The following is a 16218-nucleotide window of genomic DNA, read 5'->3' on the forward strand; positions in this document are numbered from 1 at the left end:
TTCTCCTACTGCAAAGAAAATACCTGAGATGCTCAACAAACTATCATAACAGCTCATTCAAGAATGTAGCAAGAAATGATGTGAAATGTAACAAAGCATCAGTGTCCAAAATAAACAGAATAATTAAGAAGGGGGGGGGCTATATTTTTTGACTGGGTGAGGATGGCAACAGGAGGAACAGAGCAGCCCCCAGATGTGTCACCCTGTTGGAGTTTGGCCAGGAACCTGCTTTGCAAACCCAAGGTTTTTCAGCCAGAAAACCAAAGTGCTCTCTTGGAAACAGGGAGTTTAAGTAGTGCTAGAGCAGACCTGGCCTGATGGCAGAGCCCAGGGGCAAGCAGGGGCACTGCTTCTGCAATGGACAGGACCTGCTAGGGAGGGATGCTCTCGGACAAGTCTCCAGGCTACAGGGCCAAGTGTGGCTAGATTATAGAATAAAGGAGTCCCTGAGAATATTTTAAATCAATTTTTGTACATATGCTAAGTAGTAATTGGTGTGAAATGAGGCTTCATGGGTCTTTTGTTGACGAGCATTGAATGGCCTGTTAAAATTTTAGTGATGGGCACTGGCTATCAGATGACAGCTACAGAAATTGAGGCCTGTCACCCTCAGCAGCTTCAGGGCAAGTGCAAATGGGCATTAACTGGAATAGTTTTTCAGGCCAATGACAAGATAAAGCTTTAGCACAAGTAGAGCTTATAGCTTGTGACAATAAATAATTTTGCTACTTAACTGAGGGTGGATGGATTCTGTCTCATCTGACATAATCACGAAGGAAAGTGATGTCATACTGCAATCTCCAAAGGCTACCATGAGCTAAGATACTAACAGCTTCTAATATTTCTAGGAGAAAATGAGCATCAGAATCCAGTTTTGTTTAGTTAAAAAGTATTAATGATGCCACTAAACCCACATCACTAACAAGCTTGGATTGGACTATGTATATCTCACATATTGCTTGCAGAATTACATTTAAACATATACTCTTCCCACAGCACACAGATTTCTCCAGGATATTACCTCTACTGTAAATACATGCATCAAGCAAACATCTTTTAGGATAGCAAAGGGGAACAAAAATCCCAGATATTTAGCATGTCAAAATGCTCAGTACTACTGTAAGGATGCTCGTAAAAGCATCACCACCCTACAGCCACAGGCAGCAAGAGTGCAGGGCAGTCAATCCTGCTGCATCACCCCACCACCATTTCCCCCATATGCTGTCTATACCCTCGCACTACAGCCTCTCCCAAACATCATGCTTCTGCCCTTACTCAGACTTCTGCACTAAAAAGTATCTGGCACACCCTGAGCTGCAGCTGGTGGAGGGAATACAGTGAGGCAATGGTATGTGTGCAAATGCAGTTACAGAGCTGACTTTGTTCCATGGCAGTCCTTGAGCTTTAATGTAATCAAAATTGTGCCAGCAGCCTTACTGGGCAAATATGTTACTGAGTGAGTACTGTGAAACAGACACCCAGAGCTGACCTTTACATCAGCTCTAAGGTGAGTCTCCAAGGAGCCAGCTTTGTATTGTTCCATACAGGGGTTTATGCTTGAATATTCTGAGATTTCAGGAGCATAACTGGGGCCATAATGGCCACCTGCCTATGAGAATGCCCAACGAGATGTGGGACTCACAGCTATCAGCATCCTCCTCTGGCTGACTGATGTACTGGACTAGGCTTATAGTTCATTATAGTCCTATTGACCACCAGTAATCTATTCACACTGAAATATTGCACTATTCAATACTAACTTTTCCAAAAGAAAGTACACATATAAATTGATTTAATGTTTGTAATGTCTGGAATATCAAGTTTTGCATGGTTGGTGCTAATTCCATGAAATAATTGAAGTATCACAGAACTGTGACCTATCTTTAGTTGTTTAACTCCTATATTCTTGATCCTGAAGCAGGGCCCATAACTCAAGTCAGGCCTACAAAACATCTAAACAACCCCTGTGTCATGTATTGCTTCTTTAAAGAATTGGTTTCAATACCAGCAATGAAGTGATTGTATTGGGTGGTACCAGCAGCTCTTGCAGGGAGCCAAGTACATTTCTGTGCCAAAGGCAGAGTTAGCTACTAGATCAGCAAGATTTGTAGAACTTGACCTCCTGCCCTCCTACTCTCTTCTTTTCCTTCCCCAAGTGACATGATGGGGCACTACTTTGGATCAGAGAAACCCACTTGTCGTGAGCCAATTAAAAGTATGAAAGTCCTCTAAGTGGTTTCAGATGGATCAAGAAAGTGAGCAGACTCCAAAGTACCTGCCTTTGATGATTACACAGCTCAGGATTCATCTCAAAGTCAGCTGAGTTCTATATTAGAGAGCACAATTTTACCAGAATGTGAGAAACAGTTCCTTTGAAAAAAAAAATTAAAGTAAAAACAAAAATCTTACCTCTTGGGCAGAAGAAAAGAAACCTCAGAATCAATTAACCTGGTGTTTTCTATACTTGAACAATACTAACCCAACTCTGTCAGAAATCTTTCACTTGCCCAAGCCTCTGATCTGTTCTTCTGTGTTGCCCAAGTCCATGCCCTGATAATCCAACCCAATGTAACCAAAGACTGACACTGCCTTGTGAGGCAGACCTGCTGCCCTGTTTGCTGTGTGCTCTTTGGCAGCACTAACTCTTCACCTAAGACACACACTATTGCTTTTGTTCCCTGATCGATTGACTGAACCTTTTATAAACAGGAGTAGGGAACTCAAGATTGTCTTGCAAAGGTTCATGGCATGAACCCTTGCATACATCCAGGGATATGCCACTCCACACAGACTTTCTTGCAAACACAAACACTCACATAAATGCTTACAGAAAATGTTACTGAGGTGAGTTCATCACTTGCTATTTTTCTGCACTATTTGTCTTGTTCTTGTATCAACTCCCATTTGTCACAAGACACCTAGGAGGCACTGCAAGCATTTCAAGGCCAACGTGCACAGTGCTGGTTACGTGACAGGCAAGCCACAGACATTACCAGAATACAGGATTTTTCTCACTTTTTTAAAACCATTGTTGTATTGTGTCAGGAAAGCAACTATATTTCATCATATATTAAAAAAGAATAATAAGAAATCAAAACAAACAAGGCTGTTTATACTGCTTACTGTTCTTTTTTCACCCTTCTCCATTAATTCCCATGGTTCATTGATGGTTTGCCCTGGATTGCAGGGATCAGTGAGTTTAACTGGGCACATTGCTAGGTGCAGGCTGTGAATTCCTCCATGAAGAAGCCAGGGTTTTCCTTATTGTGATATAGTTACCTGGCAGCCACACTTGGAGCAAGATTAGGATGGTAGACCCCATTACATCTGAAGCAGCATTACCCTGTTGTAAATATCCTCATCCTTTTCTGGTGCTGTGTTCTGAGGTTCAGCTCTCTCAAAGCCATGCCATAAGGACAGTGACCTCCTTGGGAAGCTGTTTTAGGAGGGTCAGTTTTCTTTCTCCTGGCATTGAAAGAAGTTACAGTATGGGACTGCAGTGCATGTCAGCATCCTCCTTTATGAGAAGCATCTTTTTCATGGAAATGATAGAAATTTCTGATTTGCTTCCTATCAGATCATCACACACCTCTGGTTCCTCAGCCAATTTACCATCATTCACACATCACACAACACTCTTTTCAATGTTTCTCCACTACAAGGACCAATTCCATTATACAGTTTATCTGCATCCACAAACATTATCCAGATTTACCCTACTACCTCAACAAACAATTAGTCTTTTGATATTTAACACCTTAGAAAGTCCCATTTTGCTAACATTGAAAAAAAAACCCAAGGCAGAAAATTCTCCATTCAAACCAAAACGCAAGCCATTCTGGATCAGTCAATGTTTTATGTACTCAGCAAGGGAAATTGTTTAGTAAGAAAACAATTTCTTTATCCTATTTGCAAAACTCAGGTAAACCATGACCAGTCAGATGTCTTGATAAAATTTAAGCCAGTCATTTTGAAAGCACGTAGAGTAACACAGCTATTAGATATTGTTAAACACTTTGGTTTATCTCTTGTGAGGAAAGTTCTATTCACCATGAATCGTTTTATGTACCTAAGTACCACTTTCCATTATCCACTTGGTTGTTCTCAAAATTTCAGTACTCAAGCCTGTCCATGCACTTTTTTTTCAGTTCTTTTTTAGCCAATAATATTAGATGTTCCTTTACTCCACCCAAGGGTAGGTCCCATTCCAGAAGAATATTCTCATTGCTGTAAAACCCAAGTTTTTAATTTCTGTGCCAACAGCATTTATTTTAGAGCTTAAATCACTATTTCTAGCAGTCTGTTGGCTTTGATATAGTTAGGCACAATTACTCTATAAAAGCCTTTAAAAGCTTTCCTTAGCTACATATTGCTTCTACACCCAGCATCAACACTCCTGTAAAGGAATTGTCTGAGCAACTGGAATTGTTTTCACCTTCTTTGTAAAACCACAGAATTGTGTACTCAGTTAGGTTGGAAAAGACCTCTGAGCTCATCGAGTCCAACCTATGACCAAAACCCACCTTGTCAACCATACCATGGCACTGAGTGCCACATCCAATCTTTCCCTAAACACCTCTGGAAGGGTGACCACCAACTCCCCGCCAAACCCTTCTTTCTGTGGAACTCCTCCTTAACACCCACGTGAACCTTCCCTGGTACAGCCTGAGGCCATTTCCTTTCTTCCTTTATTTGGATTTCTTTCCAGAGGCCTAGGCTACTGTGGAGTCTGCCCTGTACACAGCCCTGCAATTCTTGCTGCACACCTGATTTGAAGGTGCTCTGGCAGTTTTGCTGTAGCTTGGCAGCAGGCTTGCAATGCCCAGCAACAATGCCCTTATAGCTCAGCTGTAAGTTTATGGTCTCTCTAGTCTGGCAGAATCTATTTTTTGGTGGAGATCAGACCAGGATATTTCAAAAGAAAGAACAGACTGGGAACAGAACTTGTATTAGGATCCTTTGGAACTTTTAATAAGCCCATGAAATTTTTGATCCCTTAGGGTATGAAATTCTTTTCATCCTAGCTGAAACCAAAATATTATGTCCTTTACATTTTTAGATGTTTTAAAATCAAGTGCAGAATTCTTCACATTCCTCTAGCTATTTAATCTTTCCATTTCTTCTACTTAACCATAAAATTATTTTATAACAAGAATTTCCACTACTTTCAATGCTTTTTTACTCCCTCTCCTTTATCAGATGCAAACCCATAGGCAGGGGTCACTGAATAACATGGGGACACCAGCAGAAAACCTGGAGTTTGGATCCAGGGAAGATATTTAACTGTTGATTTGTCACACTACTTTTTCTAGGCTTTCCCTTCCCTCTGTATCCTTTTCTAATTGACCTCTCAAGAAGCTGCAAATAACCATGTTCAACACACACAAGCAAAACACCAGGGTTGTGCATCAGCTGACACGAATCAGGCAAACTTGTTTCCAAGCTTTTAAAAGGTTCAGTCCCCCACAGAAAACCTTGAGTTGCTATTCTGAATGTAATGCAAAACCAGGAGAGGCGGTATGTAGAGCACAAGCAATGTTTGTTTGCCTTGGATGAAAGAGCTAATGCTACAGTATTATCCCTTGCAAAGTATTTTTCAGCATACTTTTTTCTTATCTATGAATCTTCCATAAATCGTTGCTGTGATTCATTATACACCTATTAGTTATTTATAACAATAAATTCACAGATTAACATGAGCAGTTTGGGGCTATGAAATATTAAAACCATTTAACAGTTGTAAGGCACAAGGAATAAGAGTGCGCTTGTTTGTTCCATAATTGAAAATTAAATGAGGAAATTACAAGCCTGAGAGCGAGCAACACTCCAAATTTTATGTTTTGGGAATAATTTCAACAGATAATTTTGCACCCCAGATAGATGCAAACAAGCCCCATGCTCAGAAGTTAATGCCTGCATTGAGAAACTGGATACTTTTTAGATGTTCGTAACACTTGGTTGTACTGCATGCCTCCAAGGTTTTCTATATTTAATAAGAAGGCTCAAAAATCGTTTTCCTGGACAGCAAGCACCAGGCTGACATTCAACAGGGACCAGTACAGAAGCTACCATGTGCAGCTACAAGCAGAGTTACAAGTGGAGCAATCCAAACACTGGGTAAGGCAGCATCAATCTGGCAGCTCCCTTGGTGCAGAGCCACCAGAAGAGCTGGGTTTGAGCACTTTCCAGAAGAAACTCATCCCACAGCAGAGGTAGTGTTTGGGGCAGGCTACAGGGAAGCACTACTGGGAGGGGTAGTGCTTGGTAAAACAAAAGCCAAGCAGAAATACCATAGCCAGAAACCACCCTCTCTCCAGAGGGACAACCCAGACCGAGGCCAGGGACACCAGGATACATTTCTCACTGCAGCCTCCCCTGTTTTCTAGCAGCAAGACTCCAAAGACACTCACCAGCAGCTGCAGCCCTCCTGGCTGGGTCAGGCATATTCCCACAGTCTTCACACCATTCAGGACTTGGCACATCCACTCAGAAGTCAGTTAACTCCTTTTTACATTGCATTCCCCTTTATAGAGGATTCTTTATAAGCACCTTCAAGTTTTAAATTCCCCCACAAGAGTGTTTTCCAGGAAAGCAACATCTCCAGCCACCCTGAGGCAGCAGAAGTCATTTTTAAGAGGCATCCACCCCCTCTGCTTCCCCCACAGGGCAGCTGCCCTAATGCAATAGGCAGCAGCTGCCATCAGGAAGACTGATTGCATAAACCAGTCCCTCTTTACTTGCTCCTTAAAAGGCTTCAGGTGAAGCTTCAGGTAAGCCTTATGTTCTTAATGAATTGCAATCCCAATCAGTGTTTGCTGTTTGGGGTTAGCTAGTGCTACTCAGCACTAAGCAAAGAGGAAACACAGTGGTAATGAAGTAGCAGTTGGAGGGATCCTGACTTGGAAAAAATTCCCTTTGCTTACAGCAGGAGAAAACTGCTCTGGATCTTTTTTTGGTCAGTTTTTTTTTCCTGCTTTATATAATTCATACATCTTTATGCCAAGCCAGTACTGCTGTTTTGGATGTGGTCAGCCCAGAGTCATGTCAGCACAGTGGTGATGATCCCATGCACTCCCACACACACATGCTAATCAAGAGAAAAAGCCTATTTCTAGGCTGTGCATCCTTTAGAACCCATCTTTGCTTTCAGCTTGCAGCCGAGAACCCAGCTGGAAAAAAATCTAACCTTAACAACAGGACAAGGAAAAATGTGTTTCTAAATGCACCTCTGAGGCACAGACTCAAGCAATCTACAGAGCCAACAGGTGTTTCTTCAGATGATACTTTTCATATGTTACCTTCAGGTTAAAACCATAACCCCACTACAGCCTGGCCTTGACTGGAGAGTGCAGCACAGCCAGACAAGCAGTGGGCATCCCTTCAGCTAACTGGTTTTACATTGCCAAATGAGTAGTAAGGCTGGGACCTCAAAGACACCAGGGCAGACTCTGGTCATAGCAGGTGTGGACTTTTTTATTCCCTCTGACTTCAGCTGGAGTTATTCCACCCTTTACATGGTATTGTCAGGAGGAGATGGAAACCAACACCACTGACTCTATTCTTTTACAGCATCATATTTATTGAGGTTGAATGTAAATAGGGTGTTCTGCCCTATTGACTTTAGGAGCTGGTTTTCCTGGAGCTATCCAGCTCTAGCTGTAGGAGAGCTACCATTCTCTATTTTGTCTCTTTTTAGGTGGTCCAACTTTACTATGATCACTCTTAAGCATTCAACATGAAGGATTTCCACAGAGCTCATTGTAGTCCTCATGGCAGGCACAGGAATCACATCCCCCTCCAAAAGTCCTCAGCAGCTTTTGTCTGGAGCAGCTAGGGATCATCCATCTGTCATTAAAGTGTTAATTTGATTCATTAACATAGAAAATATTCAACATTTCCCACTTTGGAGGAGATGGGCTGTGCCGTCCTTTTAATAGAACTCTGCTGGAAATCAAACACAATTTTTTTTCAGGGGAATGATTACTGTGTCTTGTTTAATTCTTGCCTAACAAATGTCAGCACTAATGTATTACAGATTATTCAGTCAATTTGATGGTTCCAGGTGAAAGAAAGGAACACAAATCTCTTCTTTTAGTGTAAAAAGGGTCAGCTGGATGACTTCCACTGCAGGAGCCGAGATGAGGCTTGACATGAATCAATCAAGCAGGCTCAATTTTACAGTTATAGTGCCTAATGCCTAAACATGAGCGTATGGGTGAAAATTAGCACCCGATTATGAGCATACATGATCTTCCCTTGGAAGACAATAATATTGGCATTAAGCTTCTCAAGAGGGAAGATGCTGCTGGTTTTTAATATGTCTTAAATTATGTCAGGAAAAACACTGGAACATCACACAAAAGCCACAGTCAGTGTATATTGCTATCTCATAGAGCTGGAGATCTTTACAACAATATTGACACAGGAGCAGGCAAGCAAATGTCAGCCAATATAACATATGAAATACTTAACGTAACCAATTTTCAGCTGTCAATCAGCAGGGAATAATGACTGATGCAAGGAATCAATACACCACAATTGAATTCCAGCTCACAAACTTGTTTCGTTCTGCGCTATAAAAGACTGTCAAATGTCACACCCCAAGAGATGCAACAGGATTCCAAAGATTTATTTATTTCAAGCTCTGAAGTCTATTAGCAATAGTGCTCCTTGTGCTATTGGAAAAAGAGCTTTGATGACATTAAATTTTCAGAAATGACAACTCATTGTATCAGGAGACAATTAGTTATCATTGTATCATATTTCAACAATCTTTCACCATTTTACTAATAAGTGATTTCACATAATTATGGTCAACCATAATTGTGACTTTAAAGCTGCAAATATTTGATTGCAGTGTAGTATATTAACTTAATATTTTTAAATAAGTTGTTTCATACTTTTGATAAAAATAGTGTGAAAAGGAACCTCACTCTATCCATGGCTCTATTTCATTCAGGCAGCTTAAATGTTTAAATTAGGAGATAATTCTCTCTGAGCTGAATGAATAAGATTTACTATAGAAATTTAGAAAGCTGCGTATTATCCTGTATATTATCCTGCACTGTTGGAGTTTTAAAAAAATTATTTAATAAATACAAAGGAAAAAATATTAATTTTCATACTCCACAGTATTGTAGTCTGACAAGGCAATGGAGATATCAAAAGGGAAAACTGAAAGGATGCAAAGGTGAAACCTGCAAGAGTCATAATAGCCCAAGAGCGTATATTGTTTTCTCGAAAAAGCACATGGAATATACCCAACAAAAAAGCAAAAAGTTAAATCCATAGAGAAGGCTGATTGTAAAGTATCTGAAGCATAAAAATGTGCTTGTTCCATAACAAAACCTGGTTTTGGTAGGAGATTACACATTCACTGCTTCATTCCTGACTTCTACTTCTTGTACCTTTCCATTTTTTCTTTTCTGCATTTCTGGAAAATGGCAAGGCAGCAGCCCTTTTCTCTCTCTTTAGCACAGCTGAAGCTGGGGAAGCTCTGTGCAAGACTGGGTACCCTTCTGAATTTGGACAGTGAAATCTGCTTCACAGTAATTATAAGACTATTAAAATTAGCATAGCATATTTTCTTTACCTGAAGCTGAGTGCTAATTAAAATCTGACAGTACAATGCATACAGAAGATAAACACTACTCTATTTTCTTTCCAATACATGGATATATAGTAATTCATTTAAGACAGAGAAGCTCATGCTGTTGAATGTGCTTATTAAAAACAGCAAGGAAGGTCAGGGGCAGTGCTTGCTGTATCCTTCATTTGTTCTTCACTGAAAATGATATAACTGAACTGCAAAAGTTGAGATTGAAAAGCCGCTAGCGTGTTGTCTAATTTCAGCCACAGAAGCTGCTGTGCACTCCATGACTTTATGAGGGAATAAGATTACAGGTCACAAGAGCTTCTTTATTTCCCACCTGTAGCTTCTAACAACATTTTATTAAGGATTTTCCCATCTTCTCTCTCTGACCTAGAGGGGACAAAATTCTAACAGCTGTTACAGGACCTGTACCGAAGTGGCATTAACACAGATTAGCAGTTCTGGAAAGTAGTATCATTTTATCAGGACTCTATTTATGACTGCTAACTAATTTTTTATGGTGCTTCTAAGATAAACACAGCATATCATTATGTAAACAGGAAAAAAGGCATTTAATACACTTAAACACTTAATGCATCGTGCTTTTCTTAATGCATCTTGCTGTCTAAAATCACGCTAAGCTGCTGTTTGAAGTTTTAATATTCATTTACAAAACAAACAGTTGAGTAGCCCATGCATCCATCTATATATATTTACACACATACATATATATATATATATATATATATATATATAAATGTATTACTTTTCCATGTATTGCTTATGGAGGACTTGTTATTAATCAAGCAGAGTCTATGTTTACTAATACACCCAAGCAGGGATAGACCTTCTGCCAAAGGTTAAGATAGATTAATACAGGTCCAGTGCTCAGCCTTTCCTTTACTTCTTCAGTGCAGGGTTAGGACCTTTCAGTGTATTGCAGAAACAAAAATCTTTGTTATTGAGGCTACTTGTTATGCCAGATTTTTTTATTCATGCAGATGCAACAGCAAGAAAGAGAGAGAAGGAGAAAAAGAATAAGGGATGAAGGACAAAAAAGAAAAGCTACATGATAATGTTATAAAATTCTAAAATGATTCTCTATGAATTATCAAAAAAGAGCTTATTTTTTCAACTCAGTATCTTCAAGGAAACACAAAGTACATGTCAAGCATATCTACAATTGAGCTTTTTGACACCTTCTATACGTGCATTTGTGATGGAAAACAAAACCCAAACAGCTTTCTAAAAGTTCATATTAGGCATCTGGAAGACTGGGATAGATTATTTCTTGACATCATCCTTCTAAATGCAGCTGCTAGGCTAATCAAGTTGTATTATTATTGCACTAGAGAATTAAGAAACTCAAGTCCAGACTAATATCAGAAGCCAGACCAAGATACTACATATGCATTGCAACATTCAATGGGTCTTTTTTACCTTCCCCAGGGACGTATTTTTAGCTATTATGAAAATAAAATATTGCTTTATTTCACATTACTGTGACTGATAAAGGACTGGGAGGGAAAGTAGATGTGTTCAAATGGGGTTGTAAGGCTCCTGCACAGTAAAGTGAGAGTTTTTAAAATGCCACAATAATCATAGCTGAGTTCAGATTGAGTACCTGAGAAGGACACATAAATTTCTAAAAATTTCACACGTACCACAATGAAATGTTTTGAAAATCTGCACATAAAAAAATGCCATATGATAGCAATAGCTCTGTACTTCTGACAATCTGGCTGTGTGTGTAATTGTACTGAGTCTTTCAGTAATATGAGAGATACAGCCAGATATGACCAATAATAAAACCATGACACAATAAAACAATTAAACTTTAATTAAAAATCTGTGATAAGAAGTGATCTGAGACACCTGTTCAGCTCATTTCTCTGTGAATTGCCCCAGAGCAGAGATGCCAAACTTTTGAAAGACATTTCCCAACAAAAGCATCTGTATGCTGGCAGACACTGCAGCCAGTTGTGCTCACTCCTTTGGAAGGGCTTCCCCACACCTGCCAGTCGTCAGACTGCTACTGATAGATCATGTCTGGGCTGGACACGCCTTTTACTTAGAGTTGCTCAGCCTGTCACCTGTATTTTTGATATTCAAAAGTAAATTTGGGGCCAAATTTTTGATTACAGGACTTTGGCAGAACTAAAAAATGCTGTATTTTGTTGTTGTTATACAGATCTTGGGTTTCTTCTTGGATTCCCATCATTATTTTGAACCTTTTATCTGTTTAAATAAAGGCTCCCATTCTCTGCTGAGGAGTGGAAATTGTATTCATTTGACATGACTGCTGGGAACCTTGCCTTATTTTTCCTTTAGATCTATCTGGAAGAACGACAGAAATGACTACAGCATTTTTCTGTCTGTCAGTGACAGGGGTCAGGTGGTATCAGCAGAAAACAGCAGAAATATCCTGTGTGGGCCATGGGAAGAAGGCAATGGCACAGGCATCATTTGGGAGGATGAGAGAGTGACTTGTGCTTTAAGTAGAATTGACAAATTATGAATCTGCATGGTTTATTCCCAAATCCTTTCTTATGAAAACCCAGCTCAAACTATGACTGCTACAGGAAGCTCAGACTGGCTTAGGACAAGCTCCCCAAGTGTGAGGTACAAGTTGGAGCCTGGGTGCAGCCTCTGACCTGGCAGGCAAACACCAGCATGGGTCTCTCAGGCTGCACAAAGTTTATTTTCAGCAATCGCTTTCTGTTGTTGTTGCTGCTGTTGTAGTTTTGGTGGGATGCAACATATTCCCTTTGCCAACAAAACTGGTCCTGTTGTTGTAGTAGTGATTTATGGAAAATAAATGTACAGAAGTACACAGTGGAATATTATTGTCCTGGAAACTGACCAGATGAAATTGTACCCAGTCTACCAGAAGTCCTTGGCAACAGCCCCCTTCTTGCTCCGAAGACATTAAACCATTTCAAACATGTGAAAGTAGAAAAGTCTCTTGCAAAATATAGGAAAACTGTTAATGCTGCTATTTGCTGATCTTCTGTAACTTCTGATTTTTGCATTAGGAATCTGCTTTGACTAAGTAAAGTAACATAATATAAGCCAAGGCATCTGTCCACAGCTCTAGGTCTTAATTACTTTCAGTGTTTTTGTAGGCTTTCAAATTCTTATTGCTATTTATTTTATAAGCCATTAAGTATTGCTGGCTCTATGTGCTGAATGGAGAGGATAAAAGAAGTACAAGAAATAGGAACAGGACTAGCTTCCTACATTTAGTTAAGAGAAAGCTTGGTTTATATATTTCTAATAAAAACTGACATATCTAAAGTTAGAAATTAAGACTGCTGTAGTATTTTCTCATGCTAAGAAAACCCTGACACACCAGCAGCAGCAACGTATGGCGAGGTTAGCAAATTAGCAGAGATATTTAGTGTTGTAAACTAGTAATTATGTCTGCAAATTTGGGTCAAATCATGGGCCTAATTCAATGTCTTTCATGCAAAGATACTTCCCAATATAATCACTGTATAAACAGTCTGGGATTAAGCCAATGTGCTATCCTGTAACTAGTTAGCAATTCTTTGAGGTATTTTTTCTGTATAGGTGTATTTCTAAACATACACACTTGAAAAAACTCCAGGGATGTCCAGACTGCAGTGTGCAAATGAAGAATATTTTTTTTTCCTGAGAACAGCTGAAGGGCTTGCTGCTGTGGTTTTCCCTTTTTCCTTTTTGCTTGGTATCTGAGGTTTCTATAGCATTAAACTTTAGTTGAAAAAGAAATGGTAACAGTAGTTAAAAATAAAAATTCCCTGTAATCAAGCACTTTTTTGAAGCTTTGATTAATAAAAGACGCACAGTTGTAGTGCCAGTTCCAGAACAGCTACCAAAGGATTACACCAACCATTACTAATAAAGCTCACTCATTGCCAAAAAAAAAAAAAAAAAAATTAAAAAATCATAAATTTGTGCAGTCTGTCCTTTCACTAGTTTCAGACATTATAGCCATAAACAATTTTTAAGTCTGGTTATTCATGTTAAATACTCATAAAACAATCCCAATGGTCATCTTGTTGTATATTTTTCTTTAACAGTTTTGATATAAGGTTTTATGTCCTTAAAGGATGTTAAAGCTTGTTAAAAGGCCCAGCTATTTTATAATGTGTAATATCCAGTAAAACCATCTTAATCTACAACACTGTGTGATAACCATTTCATCCTTCTGAATGACTGTAGCTCCTAGTATAGGTGGCTCCTAATAGGGGTAGCTCCTAATATAAATAATCATCTCTTTTGCAGGAAGAGAATTAACCAGGGGGAGTTCTCTGAGCTGCAGTCCATTTTCTGGAATGTTTTCTTTTCTTTACATGATGTGTAAGTACACCTCTAAACACGCTTATCCTTTAATTATAAAAATAGAAATCAGTGCCTTTAACTCCTATTGAGCAAGAGTTACCCCAACAATGATACAGAAAATTATTCTCTGTACAGATCCAACACATTATACACAGGTATATTTGCATCTGAGGAAAAAGATGACATCACAACATTCCTCTCCTGGTTTATCAATTTACAGACTTATTCTGTAAATTAATTCCTTGCTTCATTCATGATCTTAGGCCATCTGTGAAAATCAATTGAAAAGTTCCAGTGAAATAAAGGTATTTTCCAATGGGCTTAGAAGACATATTCACAGCTTTAAAATCACAGCTTATGCTCTCTCCACTGAACTTGTCTTAGTGAGCATACTGATTACCTTCTACTGCAATACTGGTGTGTACAGTAATAGATCCAGATTTATCCTATGGGTTCCAATCACTAAAGTTAGGGAAAGAACAGTGGTTGACTGTCAGTGGTAGGAGATAGGAACTGCAGTCTAAAGCACCTAAAAATTTCCTTGCCAGACCTGCCAATATCCAACTATTTCTCCCAGCCTTCTTTCAGCCAGCACAGCTACAAGCTGAAGCCATTTGTCCTTCATTTCCCTGCCTAGGGACTGAGAAAGCAAAGCCAAAACAAAGGCACTACAGGTTATTGCTGGCTTATTCCACCTGATGGTGGGAATAATTCATCTCTTGGCTGAGCAGAAAGTTTCTGCAAACTGTACAACTCCATGTACATGAAATCTGACCTGTGGGCATAAAAGTCCTAAGTTCCTCAAGTTATCCTCCAGTGATAAAAAGTAAATAAGGGATTTGCTGTTCTCTCCAGCAGCATAATTTTCTGTACAAGAGCACATGTCCTCTTTTGTGAAGCCAAAACCATGAGAATGTACTTGATTTTACAAACCCAGTAAATAGCAAGGCAGATTGCTTCAAACAGTATCAAGAACTAAAGATCAGTTTCCATTTTATCAGTGTCAAATACTGAACTTAACTAAGCAGAGGGTCTTGAGCCCTATGGAGATTCGGGAGTTAATTGGCACCATGGAATCTGTGTCTTTGTGCATTGCTTGGTTTCAGATGTGATGCCACGTCCAGGACACTGTCAGGATCACGGCAGGGAGACTTCAGAGTAGAACAGACATCCCTCCTGCCTGTGAAAGAAAACCTAAGAAAAAATAATAGTATTGAATCCTGAATTTGTTTCACTATGAATAATTATTCCTGTCCTGATCTTCCCTACATTCCATGTTATAGCTGAAAGGCCAGAATAAAACATTTGAGAAATACAGCTCCATTTTTTTTTGTTTTGTGAGTAGGTAAGAAAGAGTCTCTAAAACATAAGGAAATTACACTGTATGTGATTCAGATGAAGAAGGAATGTGTTTTCAAGGTCCGGTTAAACCAGGATCCCAAAAATCTGATTGTGATGATCCCATGGTTGAGATAGCATATTTAGAGAAAAAGCAAAGATGTTCTGCTCTCCAGCTATCATCATCTTTCCTCTGTTCTCATGCTGGCTCTTCTCTGGCAGAGACACATCATTAGCTGACAGAGAGCATCAGAGGCAGATCAATTATCTTATGTAAAAGAATCTTTTATCTTTTCTTCAGTCTGGGTCACACCTATCAAGTAATAATTTTTATGTGTTGGCCCTGGCACTGAGTCATGGACCTCCAGGCTACGTAATGAGACCATGAGGTCTATGGTATTGCAGCTTTTCCCCTTCTTAAAATAAATAAATAAATAAAAATTAATATATTTTTGTCTTCTCTACTTGGTTTCGTAAACATACAGGACATGCAACCTGGGACTTTCAGGTAAGTTTTTAAGCTACAGTCTGAACTTTTCAGATGTGACTCAGTTATGGGTATATTCCCTTGATTATACCTTTCCTTATTCTGATTACTTTTAAATACCTTTATACTAAACACAAACTGCTCTTTAATATCTGTTAAAACCAGTCTGCATCTACTGAGAAAAAAAATAAATCACAGTTTTCGCAGCATTCATAGTACTCACTACTTATGCAAACACAATAAAATATCCAAATAGTTTTTTGATAATTGGCATGGATCAGACTTTTATTTATCTAAGAGGACAGGTTTTCAGTCCTTAATTTTAAAATTATTCACCTCAAAGCAATGAAAAATACTTTTCTTGGATCAAAAATTCTATTTGCTTTCAGATTATTATTTAGAGTCTAAGCCTTAAAACCATTTCAGATTTCTCTTATCTAATAAAGGTCTCACATTTTTATTCGTACACCAAGCA

The sequence above is a fragment of the Agelaius tricolor genome, unplaced genomic scaffold (assembly GCF_023055355.1).
Source record: "Agelaius tricolor isolate 1412-34295 unplaced genomic scaffold, bAgeTri1.0.p SCAF_8, whole genome shotgun sequence".
NCBI classification, from domain to species: Eukaryota; Metazoa; Chordata; class Aves; order Passeriformes; family Icteridae; genus Agelaius; species Agelaius tricolor.